This window comes from Hyperoodon ampullatus (assembly GCF_949752795.1).
Source record: "Hyperoodon ampullatus genome assembly, chromosome: 5".
Classification (NCBI taxonomy): Eukaryota; Metazoa; Chordata; class Mammalia; order Artiodactyla; family Ziphiidae; genus Hyperoodon; species Hyperoodon ampullatus.
In genome coordinates this window covers 2,044,193-2,056,966 of record NC_136918.1, presented here as the reverse complement: position 1 = coordinate 2,056,966, position 12,774 = coordinate 2,044,193, and the positions used below count along the sequence as shown (strand labels likewise).

The 12,774-nt window shown below is 37.5% G+C and overlaps 1 protein-coding gene across 2 annotated transcripts in view; it reads right to left on the bottom strand.

Annotated features, from left to right (window-relative positions):
* The window catches only part of CEP63 (centrosomal protein 63), a 68,275-nt gene that overhangs the window by 30,242 nt on the left and 25,259 nt on the right, over positions 1 to 12,774 (bottom strand). The gene's annotated exons all lie outside the window — the stretch shown is intronic.

Below are 12,774 nucleotides of genomic sequence, written 5' to 3'. Positions count from 1 at the left end.
CCCTGTGATGTACAGTAGGTCCTTGCTGTTCAGTTTATACACAGGAGCTTCCAGCTGCCAATCCCAAACCCCTAATTTATCCCTCCCTTCACCCCTGCTTTCCCGTTTGGTGACCATAAGTTTGTTTTCTCTGTCTGTGAGTCTGTTTCTGTTTTGTAAACAAGTTCACTTGTATCATATTTTAGATCCCACATATAAGTGATACCATGTGATATTTGTCTTCTTCTGTCTGACTTCACTGAGTATGATAATCTCTAGGTCCATCCATGTTGCTGCAAATGGCATTATTTCATTCCTTGTATATGTACCACATCTTCTTTATCCGTTCATCTGCCAATGGACACTTAGGTTGCTTCCATGTCTTGGCTGTTGTAAATAGTGCTGCTATGAACATTGCGGGGGGGGGCGGTATGTGTCTTTTTGAATTAGAGTTATCTCCTGATATATGCTCAGGAGTGGGATAGCTGGGTCATATGGTAACTCCATTTTTAGTATTTAAGGAAACCTCCATACTGCTTTCCATAGTGGCTGCACCAATTTACATTCCCGCCAACAGTGTAAGAAGGTCCCTTTTCCTCCACATCCTCTCCAGCATTTATTATTTGTAGACCTTTTAATGATGGCCACTCTGACCAGTGTGAGGTAATACCTCACTGTAGTTTTGATTTGCATTTCTCTAATAATTAGCGATGTTGAGCATCTTTTCATGTGCTTATTGGCCATCTGTATGTCTCTGGAGAAATGTCTATTTATGTCATCTGCCCATTTTTTGATTGTTGCCTTTTTGTTACTGAGTTTTATGAGCTGTTTCTATATTTTTAAAATTAAGGCCTTGCTGATTACATTGTTTGCAAATATTTTCTCCCCATCTATAGGTTGTCTTTTCGTTTTGTTTACGGTTGCCTTAGCTGTGCAAAAGCTTCTGAGTTTGATTAGGTCCCATTTGATTATTTTTTATTTTATCTATTGCCTTGGGAGGCTGACCTAAGAAAACACTGCTATGATTTATGTCAGATAATGTTTTGCCTATGTTCTCTTCTAGGCATTTTATGGCGTCATTTTCTTATATTTAAATCTTTAAGCCATTGTGAGTTTACTTTTGTGTATGGTGTGAGGGGGTATTCTAACTTCAATGATTTACCTGCAGCTGTCCAACTTTCCCAACACCAGTTGCTGAAGAGACTGTCTTTTCTCCACTGTATATTCTTGCCTCTTTTATTGATGATTAACTGACTGTGGGTGTGTGAGGTTTATTTCTGGGCTCTCTATTCTGTTCCATTGATCCATATGTCCTTTTTTGTGCCATTACCACACTGTTTTGATTACTGTAGCTTTGTAGTATTGCCTGAAGTCTGGGAGGGTTATGGCTCCAGCTTTGTTCTTTTTCCTCAAGATTGCTTTGGCAATTCTGGGTCTTTTATGGTTCCACATATATTTTAGGACTATTTGTTCTAGTTCTGTGAAAAATGTCATGGGTAATTTGATAGAGATAGCATTAAATCTGTAGACTGCTTTGGGTAGTATAGGCATTTTAACAATATTAATTCTTCCAATCCAAGAGCATGGGATACCTTCCCATTTTTTGGATCACCTTCAATTTCCTTTATCAAAATTTTATAGTTCTCATAAAAGAAGTCGTTCATTTCCTTGGTCAGGTTTATCTGTAAGTATTTTATTTTTTTGGATACAGTTTTTTTTTGGATACAATTTTAAAAGGGTTTTTTTTTTTTTACCTTCCCTTTCTGATATTTCATTGTTACTGTAAAGAAACGTAGCAGGTTTCCGTATGTTAATCTTGTACCTTGCTACCTTGCTGAATTTGTTTATCAGTTCTAGTAGTTTGTGTGTGGAGTCTTTAGGGTTTTCTATATATAGTATTGTGTCATCTGCATATAATGACAATTTTACCTCTTCCCTCCCAATTTGAATAACTTTTATTTCTTTTTCTTGTCTGATTGCTTTGACTAGGACTTCCAGTACTGTGTTGAATAGAAGTGGTGACAGTGGGCATCCTTATCTTGTTCCAGATTTTGGCAGGAAGGCTTTCAGCTTTTCACCATTGAGTATTATGTTGGCTGTGGGTTTGTCATAAATAGCTTTTATTATGTAGAAATATGTTCCTTCTATACCCACTTTGGTAAGAGTTCTTATCATGAATGGGTATTGAATTTTATCAAATGCTTTTTCTGCACCTATTGAGATGATCCTGTGGTTTTTGTCTTCTCTTTTGTTGATGTGGTGTATCACATTGATTGATTTGCATATGCTGAACCATCCTTGTGACCCTGGGATGAATCCAGCATGGTTGTGTTGTATCACCTTTTTTATGTGTTGGTGGATTCGGCTTGCTAATATTTTATTGAGGATATCTGCATCTATATTCATCAAAGATATTAGCCTGTAATTTTCTTTTTGGTACTGTCCTTGGTTTTGGTATCAGGGTGATAATGGCTTCATAGAATGACTTTGGGAGTGTTGCCTCCTCTATTTTGGAATAGTTTGAGAAAAATCGATATAAGTTCTTCTTTGTATGTCTGGTAGATTCCCCATTGAAGGCATCCAGTCCTGGACTTTTGTTTGCAGGGTTTTTGTTTTTTGGGGTTTTTTTTTTTTTTGCTTATTACAGATTCTATTTCACTTCTAGTGATTGGGGTTTTCAAATTATCTATTTCTTCTTGATTCAGTTTTGGTGGGCTGTATGTTTCTAGAAACTGTCCATTTCTTCTAGGTGGTCTAATATGTTAGCATATAATTGTTCACAGCATTACCTGAAGGGGTTTTTTGGTATTTCTGCAGTATTGGTTATTTCTCCTCCTTCATTTCTTATATTATTTATTTGGGTCCTCTCTCTTTTCTTCTTGGTGAGCCTGGCAAGAGGTCTATTGATTTTGCTTACCCTTTCAGAAAACCAGCTCTTGGTTTTATTATTTTTCTATTTTTTTTAAATCTCTATTTTATTTATTTCCTCTCTGATCTCTATTATTTCCTTCCTTTTGACTTTAGGTTTTGTTTGTTCTTCGTTTTCTAATTCTATTAGGGGGTAGGTTAGGTTGTTTATTTGAGATTTTTCTTGTTTTCTGAGGAAGGCCTGTATCACTATGAACTTCCCTCTAAGACCTGCTTTTGCTGCATCCCAAGAATTTCACATGGTTGTGTTTTCATTTTCATTTGTCTCAAGGTACTTTTAAATTTCCTCTTTGATTTCATCATTGGCCCAGTGTTTTTTTAGTAGCATGTTATTTAGTCTCCACATAATCGTTTTTTTTTTCTCATTTCTCTTTCTGTGGTTGATTTCTAGTTTCATGCCATTGTGATCAGAAAAGATGCTTGAAATAATTTCTATTCTCTTAAATTTGTTGAGGCTTGTTTTGCGTCCTAGTATGTGGTCTATCTTAGAGAATGTTACATGTGCAGTTGAAAAGTTTGTATTTTAAGTCTTTTTTCTTTGGATGAAATGTCCTGAAAATGTCAATTAAGTCTAACTATTCTATTGTGTCAATTAGGATCTCTGTTGCCTTATTGATTTTCTGTCTGGAAGACTTGTCCATTGATATGAATGGGCTGTTAAAGTCTCCTACTATTATTATATTCCTGTCAATTTCTCCCTTTATGTCTGTTAGTATTTATGTATTTAGGTGCTCCTATATTGGGTGCATATATGTTAACGAGTGTAATAATTTCTTCTTGTATTTATCTTTTTATCATTATATAGTATCTTTATGACCTTTAAATTTTGTCTGATATAAGTATCGTTACCTCTCCTTTCTTGTCGTTCTGTTTGCATGAAATATCTTTTTCCATCCTCTCACTTTCAATCTATGTGCGTCCTTCACCCTAAACTGGGTCTTTTGTAGGCAGCATACTGTAGGCTCTTGTTTTATTATCCAGTCTGACACTCTGTCTTTTGACTGGAATATTTAGTTCACTAACATTTAAAGTAATTATTGATTGATATGTATTTATTGCCATTTTAAAACTTATTTTCCAGTTGATTTTGTATTTCTTCTTTGTTCCTCTTGTTTTCTTTTTGTTTTTCCTTTTGTGGTTTGATGGTTTTCTTTTGTATTATACTTGAGTTCTCTTCTGTTTGGTTTTTATGAATCTACTGTATGCTTTTGATTTGTTGTTACCCCTGCTTTTCAAGTATGTTAACCCACTACTACATATACTTGCTTTAGACTGATAGTCATATAGGCTTAAACACATTCTTGAAAAAAAAATCTACATTTTCTTACTCCCCTCCCAACACCTTATGATTCTGATGTCCTCTTTTACATCTTCATGTTTGTCCTTCTGCTGTTCATTGTAGTTATCATCACTTTCACACACACTAAAAAATTTTAATCTATGTACTGGCTTATTTAAGTGATTTACTTTCCAATTGTGATTTTCTCTTCCTTATAGATTCTTGCTTCTTTTCTATTTGGGAAGTTTTCTGCCATAATTTTTTCAAATAAACTTTCGATCCCCTTTTCTCTTTCTTCTCCTTCTGGGATCTGTATTATGCATAGGTCGGGATGCTTTATATTACCCCATAGGTCTCATACATTGCTTTCATTTTTTTCATGTCTTTCTGTCTGCTGTTCTGATTGGGTGATTTCCATTATTCTATCTTTCAGATCACTTATTCATTTTTCTGCATTATTTAGTTTGCTATTTATTGCCTTTAGTTCAGCTTTCATCTTGGCAAATGAGTTTTCTAATTTTAACTGGCTCCTCTTTATAGTTTCTAGTACCTTGTTACAGTGATCTACATTTCTATTGATAGCCTTTCTTAATTCCTTCAGTATGTTTATTACCTCCTTTTTGAACTTGGGGTCTGGTAGATTGGAGAGGTCTGTCTCATTGTTTATTCTTTCAGGGGATTTCTCTTGTTCTTTTTTCTTTTTTTTTTGCGGTACGCGGGCCTCTCACTGTTGTGGCCTCTCCCGTTGCGGAGCACAGGCTCCGGACGCGCAGGCTCAGCGGCCATGGCTCACGGGCCCAGCCGCTCCGCGGCATGTGGGATCTTCCCAGACCAGGGCACAAACCTGTGTCCCCTGCATCGGCAGGGGGACTCTCAACCACTGCGCCACCAGGGAAGCCCGTCTTGTTCTTTTAATTGGGAGTGGTTCCTCTGCTTCTTCATTAACCTTATATTTCTCTTACTCTATAAATTTAGGAGAAATAGTTACCTACTGTTGTCTTGAAGGGCTGTTTTTATATGGGAGCATCCCTATGTGGCCTGCTTGAGTCTAATGTTTTTGGTACGAGGGCTTTTTTTTAGTATGGGTGTCTGCCATGTCTTTCCTCAGGGCGTGCTGGCTGTTATCCCCTTGATACAGGGTGTGATTGGTGTTGTAGTGACCAGAGCCTGCACTGGATGTTGAGCGGGGCCTCCTCTTTGCTCTGTGGTTGCCAAAGCCCTGTCAGGAACAGGGTCTCTCCCCAGTTGTTGGAGTAGAAGCCCCTAGATCTGTCTGTGAGCTGCAGTGTGGAGTAGGTGGGACTGGGGCACTTCCACTGGGAGAGGAGTCACTGAGTATTCCTCCGCAGGAGCTGTCCACCAGGAAGTACGCTCTGTGGTGTTGTCCATCACCCCTTGTGCATGCTCACAAAGTACACTGTTGCTGACACTGCCTTCAGGCCCACCTCAGTTGTGGGAATGTAGGACCAGGTGTCCTCAGGCACTGGGCTCACAAAGTCACCAGCACAGATCCACTGGAACAGATCTACTTATGTCAGGCACTGGGACCCACCATAGTCACAAGTAGTTGTGCACCTGGACCCACCATGGGAGCTACAGTATCAGTGCAGACCCTGGCCCTGGCTCCACGAGTGCCTGCCCACAAAGCCCACAGCTGCTAACTCCAGACCCACCCGAACTACAGGAGCACCAGTAATCTGCTCTGATGTCCTGCTAACAATGAGCTTACAAAGGCACCTCAGCGTAAATCCACTTAAGTTGCAAAGCTGCCAGGCATGGCTCAGATTTCAGCCCTGCTTCCAAAGTCATGTGGCCCCTGGGGACCTGCTCAGATTTCAGTCCCGCTTCCGTCTGTGGGCAACCCTCCCGCAATTGCACACTCCCAGAGCTCATAGAGGCAGAGCCATCAAGCACGCTGAGAATGAGGCTCCTATTGTGGGGCCCCACCTCTCCCTTTGCATGCATGTTAACCATGGGGCTTCTAAAGTGGACCTGGGCTCTGTCCTACATACACTCCCAGTTGTGGCCTGGCCAACACTCCAGCCCCTTCAGGCTATCTCCATGCAGCCAACCCCAGTCCTCTCCCCAGGTCTGTCCTCTGAAGCCCAAGTTTCAGAACCCAGTCTCCATGTGCACCACCAGATACATGTCTCCAGCTGGGGAGTACAGCGAGGTGGCCAGGATTGTCTGTGTTGGTCTCTCTCTGTTCTGCCTGCCGCAAGCCAACTGCTGTACTCTCCTCTGAGCCTTTGAAGCTCTAACCTTGCCAGTTAGAGTACTCTTGGTTGTAAGTTTTTTCTTTCAGCACTTTGAATATATCATGCCAGTCCCTTCTGGCCTGTAAAGTTTCTGCTTAAAAATCAGCTGACAACCTTATGGGGGATTCCTTTTTACGTAACTAGCTCCTGTGTGTGTATGTGTGTGCGTGCACGTGTCGATGCTTTTAAGATTCTCTTTATTTTTAACTTTTAACATTTAATTATATTGTGTCTTTATGTGGGCCTCTTTGGATTCATCTTGTTTGGAACTCCTTCTGGGCTTCCTGGACTTGCATGCCTGTTTCCTTCACCAGGTTATGGAAGTTTTCAGTCATTATTTCTTCAAATAGGTTTTCTGTCCCTTTCTCACTCTCCTCCTTCCAGGACCCCTATAATGCCAATGATAGTATGCTTGATGTTATCTCAGGGATTCCTTAAACTATCCTCATTTTTTAAAATCCTTTGTTCTTTTTGCTGTTTTGATTGGATAATTTCTACTACCCTGTCTTCCAGATTGCTGATCCATTCTTTTACATTCTGTAATCTGCTTTTGATTCCCTCTAGTGCATTTTTCATTTCAGTTATTGTATTCTTCAGTTCTGACTGGATCTTTATATTTTCTATCACTTTGAGCTCTTACTGAGTTCATCCACTCTTGTCCCAAGTTTGGAGACTCTTTATGACTATTACTTTGAACTCTTTATCTGGTAAATTGCTTTTCTCTGCTTCATATAGTTTTCTTTCCCTGAGGTTTGGTCTTAGCTTTCATTTGGAAGATATTCCTTTGTCTCCTCTGTGTTTGCCTAACTCTGTGTTCGTTTCTATGTATGAGGTATATCAGCTACATCTTCAGCCAAGTGCTCTGGGGGTATCCCCTGTGTGGGTGTGCCCTCCTGTTTTGGTTGGACCACAATTACTGCAGGCACACTGGTAGGTGGGATTGGTCCCCAGGCCAGCTGACTGTAAAGCCTGGCCATGACTGCTGTGGGCAGGAGCAGCTTATCTTTAATTAATTCAGTATTTCAATCACATACAAATACACCGTTTTTAAGCATAGTGAAAATTACATAATTATTGCAAGAACAAATTCTAAACCTTCATTAACTAGAATGAATACACTAGGCCAATACAGCAGTCACTAGCCACACATAGCCACTGAGCACCTGAATTGTGGCTAGTTCAAATTGAGATGTACTCAAAGCGTGAAATACACACTGGATTTCAAAGACTCAATTTTTTAAAAATGTGAATGTAATGATAATATTTTTGACAAACTGAAATAAACAGAATATATTAATTTTGTTTCTTTTTACTTTTTTAATGTGACTGCTAGAAAATTTTATACATAGGTGACTCATATTTCTATTGGACAGAGCTACACTACAATATCTCGAGACTACCTCTTCCAATATGAAGAGAGTCAGAAATAAAAATATAAACCAGTTATAAAATAATGATTATTTCTCTTAAATATCCGGTGCTAGAGGTATCTTAAGGCTAATATATACATATATATATATATATATATATATATATATATATATTTTTTTTTTTTTTGCAGTACGCGTGCCTCTCACTGTTGTGGCCTCTCCCATTGCGGAGCAAAGGCTCCGGACGCGCAGGCTCAGCGGCCATGGCTCATGGGCCTAGCTGCTCCACGGCATGTGGGATCTTCCCGCACCGGGACACGAACCCGTGTCCCCTGCATCAGCAGGCGGACTCTCAACCACTGCGCCACCAGGGAAGCCCACTAATATATTTTTAAGCCTTTTAGTCCCCACTAACCACTGCCACTAATTTTCTGAACCAGAAACCAGAGTTTCCTCTTATTAATGTAATATATAGCATCCTAACTATTCTAGTGGAGTGGGTAGAATTATTTCAACAACACAAATCACAACAGAGGTGGTTAAAAGTAAAGAAATAATTAAGAAAGCAATTTATGTCACAGAGATAAAAACAAAAACCAAGGGTGGGCAGGTAAAGTGTGAGAATAGTTTGGAAAGGGCTGGGGATTGGGGGTTGAACACAAATCCTCCCCGAGCTTTGTGGTATGTAATCCTGGGACTTCAAGAAAATAACTTTTCCATATAGTGAGATTACTGAGAAGAATATTATACAAAGCAACAGGGTTTTTTATTTTCCAAAGGATCTCAACATGAAGTTATGGCCACTGCGGGCATCAATTTTTACAAAGCTCCCCATCAGAGTCAACTCCAAATGTGTCAGTGCAGGCCACAGCTCTGCAGTATTTCCACTAAGTAGTAGCTTGAAGAGCCAGCCCGTTAACGGTACAGCTCCCAGTAAGACCTTCTTAACACTGTTGTGTCTCTGTCACCATAAACTTTTAAACAGTAGGTCTGAGCCAATTCAATTAACTCTGTGATAATTCTACCAAGACAACAGATTAACATTTGAGTTAGGATCATCTTTTCCTCATAAGGAAAATGGTGCTTTTAAAAATATAACATATATTCAAACCTATAAATATACATATATAATTGAACAGAGGATCTAAAACTAACTTGAACAATATCACATAGCTCATCTAAATATTTCAAAAGGAAAACATATACAATGCAGCCTTTACTTTTCTCACATACTATGAATAAGCTAAATATTTTACACTCTGTGTTGGCTTAATACTTTTAATTGTTTTTCAAATGTTCTTATGTTCTCTAAGATTTCCCTGAATGTTTCCTTTTCACTCTTATATTATTTGAGCAGGAGGGAAAGGAGCAAGTGATTCTTTGACCTCTAAACAGAAAAGACCTTTTAGTGACTATACTGATCTTTTCCTATGCTTATATAACCATCATTCTGTCTTTGCATCTAATAATGTCATGTTGTTTAACAACTGTACTTTTAAATTTAATACATTTTAATATTTGATAAAAGAAACATCACCTTTACTCTTCTTTTTAAAAATGTTGCCTGGTACCATTCATTTATCCTTCCATATGAATTTTAGAACCATTCTGTAAAGTTCTCAAAATATAACAGTCAACAAATTATGTGGATAACCATTTGGAAAAAAACAAATATAGATTCCTACCAAATTCCTTATACCAAAATAATTTTCAGATCAAATATATTAAGAAGAAATTATAAAGTATTAGAAGAAATCTTGGCTTAGTAAGGATTTATAGTATGACAACAAAGATAAAAACCTTAAAGAAAAAACTAAGAGAATTAAGCCATTCTAAACAATTGTTTATAAAACAATTGTATTTCCATAAAAATTACTAAGCAGAATTAAGGTAAACTGGGCAAACACATACAATTGCAACGAAACAGCAAAGAGTTAATATATTTAATGTAGGAAGAGCTCTTTCAAAATAGTAAAATATAAATAATCTTAAAAAAATGAGCAAAGGGCTTCCCTGGTGGTGCAGTGGTTGAGAGTCCACCTGCCAATGCAGGGGACACAGGTTCATGCCCCAGTCCGGAAGATCCCACATGCCGCAGAGCAGCTGGGCCCGTGAGCCATGGCTGCTGAGCCTGCGCGTCCGGAGCCTGTGTTCCGCAGCGGGAGAGGCCACAACAGTGGGAGGTCCATGTACCGCAAAAAAAAAAAAAAAAAAAAAAAGGAGCAAAGAATTTAAATGAAGTTGTGGCTGCCTCTGTTGGAGGACAGGGCTCTAAGTTGATTGTGTAATAGATAATGCACTTTCTCAATGGCTCTACAGTCATTATTAACATGTCTTCCTTCCTCTCCACAAGGACATAAGGTCATTTCTGTCCTTCAAGTTTGAACAGCTAATAAATCAGAGAATCCAAGGGGTATGCTCTATTTCCCAGGAATGATTGACACTTTGGTGCTGGAGTTTTATGGGGCGAGGCGGTAGTTTTTGTTTAGCTTGTGTGGGATTGTGTGGGGGGGGAAGTTTTGATTGTTTTTTTCTTTTCCTTTTTGAGCTGTTGACGCCTGAAGTAGAACAAGTACGTCTTCAGGTAAAGAGAGGGATTTCTCAACCCACTTTCTGTGATGTCAGACTATTGGAGAAAACTTTCAGCTGCTTTCCAGATGTACCTAAATTCAGTGAGATATTTTGGATTAAGAAACCTGAAGTCCTGACAGATCATATACTTCAAGGAAATACATCAGGGACAGATAAGTGGCTGAAAACACTGACGCCTCATTGTGACACATTTTTATAGAACATTTCTACCAGGGGGTACTGACTTGATTTCTCCTACAAGGACCACACTGCCTTTGTGTTTAATGTAATGCAATCTGTGTACCTTCTAATCATATATCTGCAAAAGTTTCTCATTTTTATAAAAAATCATGCCAATAAGCTAGATGTTGAATGTATGTAAGCAGTATTTGGTAACTGTGCTAAGAGGCTACAAAAGTGCATTACTGGTTTAAAAAAATTTTTTTTAGTTCTGATTTGGTTGGATAAGGTTTCATTATGACCTCTTCTGGGTCTCAGGCTCTAATGCTTGATTGAAATAGAAGTTAATATGTTGGTCTTTGAAAATCAGTGTATTGTGACTTGAACTGCTATACATTCTTCCACACAATATGTCAGAGTGATAAGTGCTTTGTACATTTAGACATTTTTATTTTACTGTTGTGAAAGAAAAAAATACTGTTTATAGAAAGCAAATATTCTCCTAATTAACAAAGTTTAAAATATTATCTCTACTTATTATAATTACAACAGATTTTGATAAATAAAATAACCAGAAAAAAAAGAGCAAAGAAAAGAACACAAATAATTTACAAAAGAATGGAAATAGCCATAAGTAAATGAAAAAAATGCTCAATCTCATTCATAATTAAAGAAATACAAATTAAAACAAATAATCAGATACCATTTTTTCCACCTATCAGATTGACAAAGACAAGCCTAAAAGTAGGAGAAATTTTAAAAAATAATAAAATAAATAATAGTGCCCAATACTTAGAGTGGGAAGAAATGGACAATACTGAGAAAGTGTGAGGAAATGGACATTCCCAAACACTGCTGGTGAAAGTATGTATCAATGCACCTTTGAAGAGTACTTTGACAATATATATTAAAATCTTTAAGAATGTACGACTACTCTGATGCAGCAATCTCACTTCTAGGGTCATTTCCTAAGAAAATAAATGGACATATAGTCCTAAATATTTAAATAAGGATGTTCACCCATGCACTACTTATAAGAGTGAAAAAGTAAAAAAACTAATGTTCCGCAAAAAAAGATTGGTTATATAAATTAAGACATTTAATGGTAGATTGAACTTCTATACAATCATTATGACTCACATTTGTTGACGTATTTAAAAAGGAAAATTTTTAACTTGTGAAAATTAAATAAAATATTGCATTATAAAGTGCTTAGCATACTGCCTGTCACATTGTAAGCATATAATTTACATTTTCACATTATGTTTTATGGAAAATTTCAAACGTATACAATATGGAAAGAGTAAGATGATGAACCCCTATATATTCATCACCTAGCTTCAACAATTATCAACATTTTGCCATTCTTAGTAATTTTTTAAGTTTGCAACTATTCATCTCTTCCCATACACACACATACAGTGTTTTTCCTACCAAATGTACATGAATGCAATGTACACGGCATACAAGCACAGAAAAAGTCAGAAGAAATTTACACGCAAACGTTAACCATGGTAAATCTCTAAAGGATGGAATTATGAGTGATTTTATTTAATTCTCATTTCATCTACATTTTCTCATTTTTCTAAAATGAACATGTATTATGTCATTTTAATCGCTGACTAAAAGAAAAAAATCAAGCAAATATATGACTCAAAGAGTGAGAAGTTATTCTGAATTCCACTTTTTTTTTTTTTTTTGGTCACGTGGCTTGAATCCTCTGTTCAATTTTATATATATATATATATTTATAGGTTTGAATATATGTTATATTTTTAAAAGCACCATTTTCCTTATGAGAAAAAGATGATCCTAACTCAAATGTTAATCTGTTGTCTTGGTAGAATTATCACAGAGTTAATTGAATTGGCTCAGACCTACTGTTTAAAAGTTTATGGTGACAGAGACACAACAGTGATAAGAAGGTCTTACTGGGAGCTGTACCGTTAACGGGCTGGCTCTTCAAGCTACTACTTAGTGGAAATACTGCAGAGCTGTGGCCTGCACTGACACATTTGGAGTTGACTCTGATGGGGAGCTTTGTAAAAATTGATGCCCGCAGTGGCCATAACTTCATGTTGAGATCCTTTGGAAAATAAAAAACCCTGTTGCTTTGTATCATATTCTTCTCAGTAATCTCACTATATGGAAAAGTTATTTTCTTGAAGTCCCAGGATTACATACCACAAAGCCCGGGGAGGATTTGTGT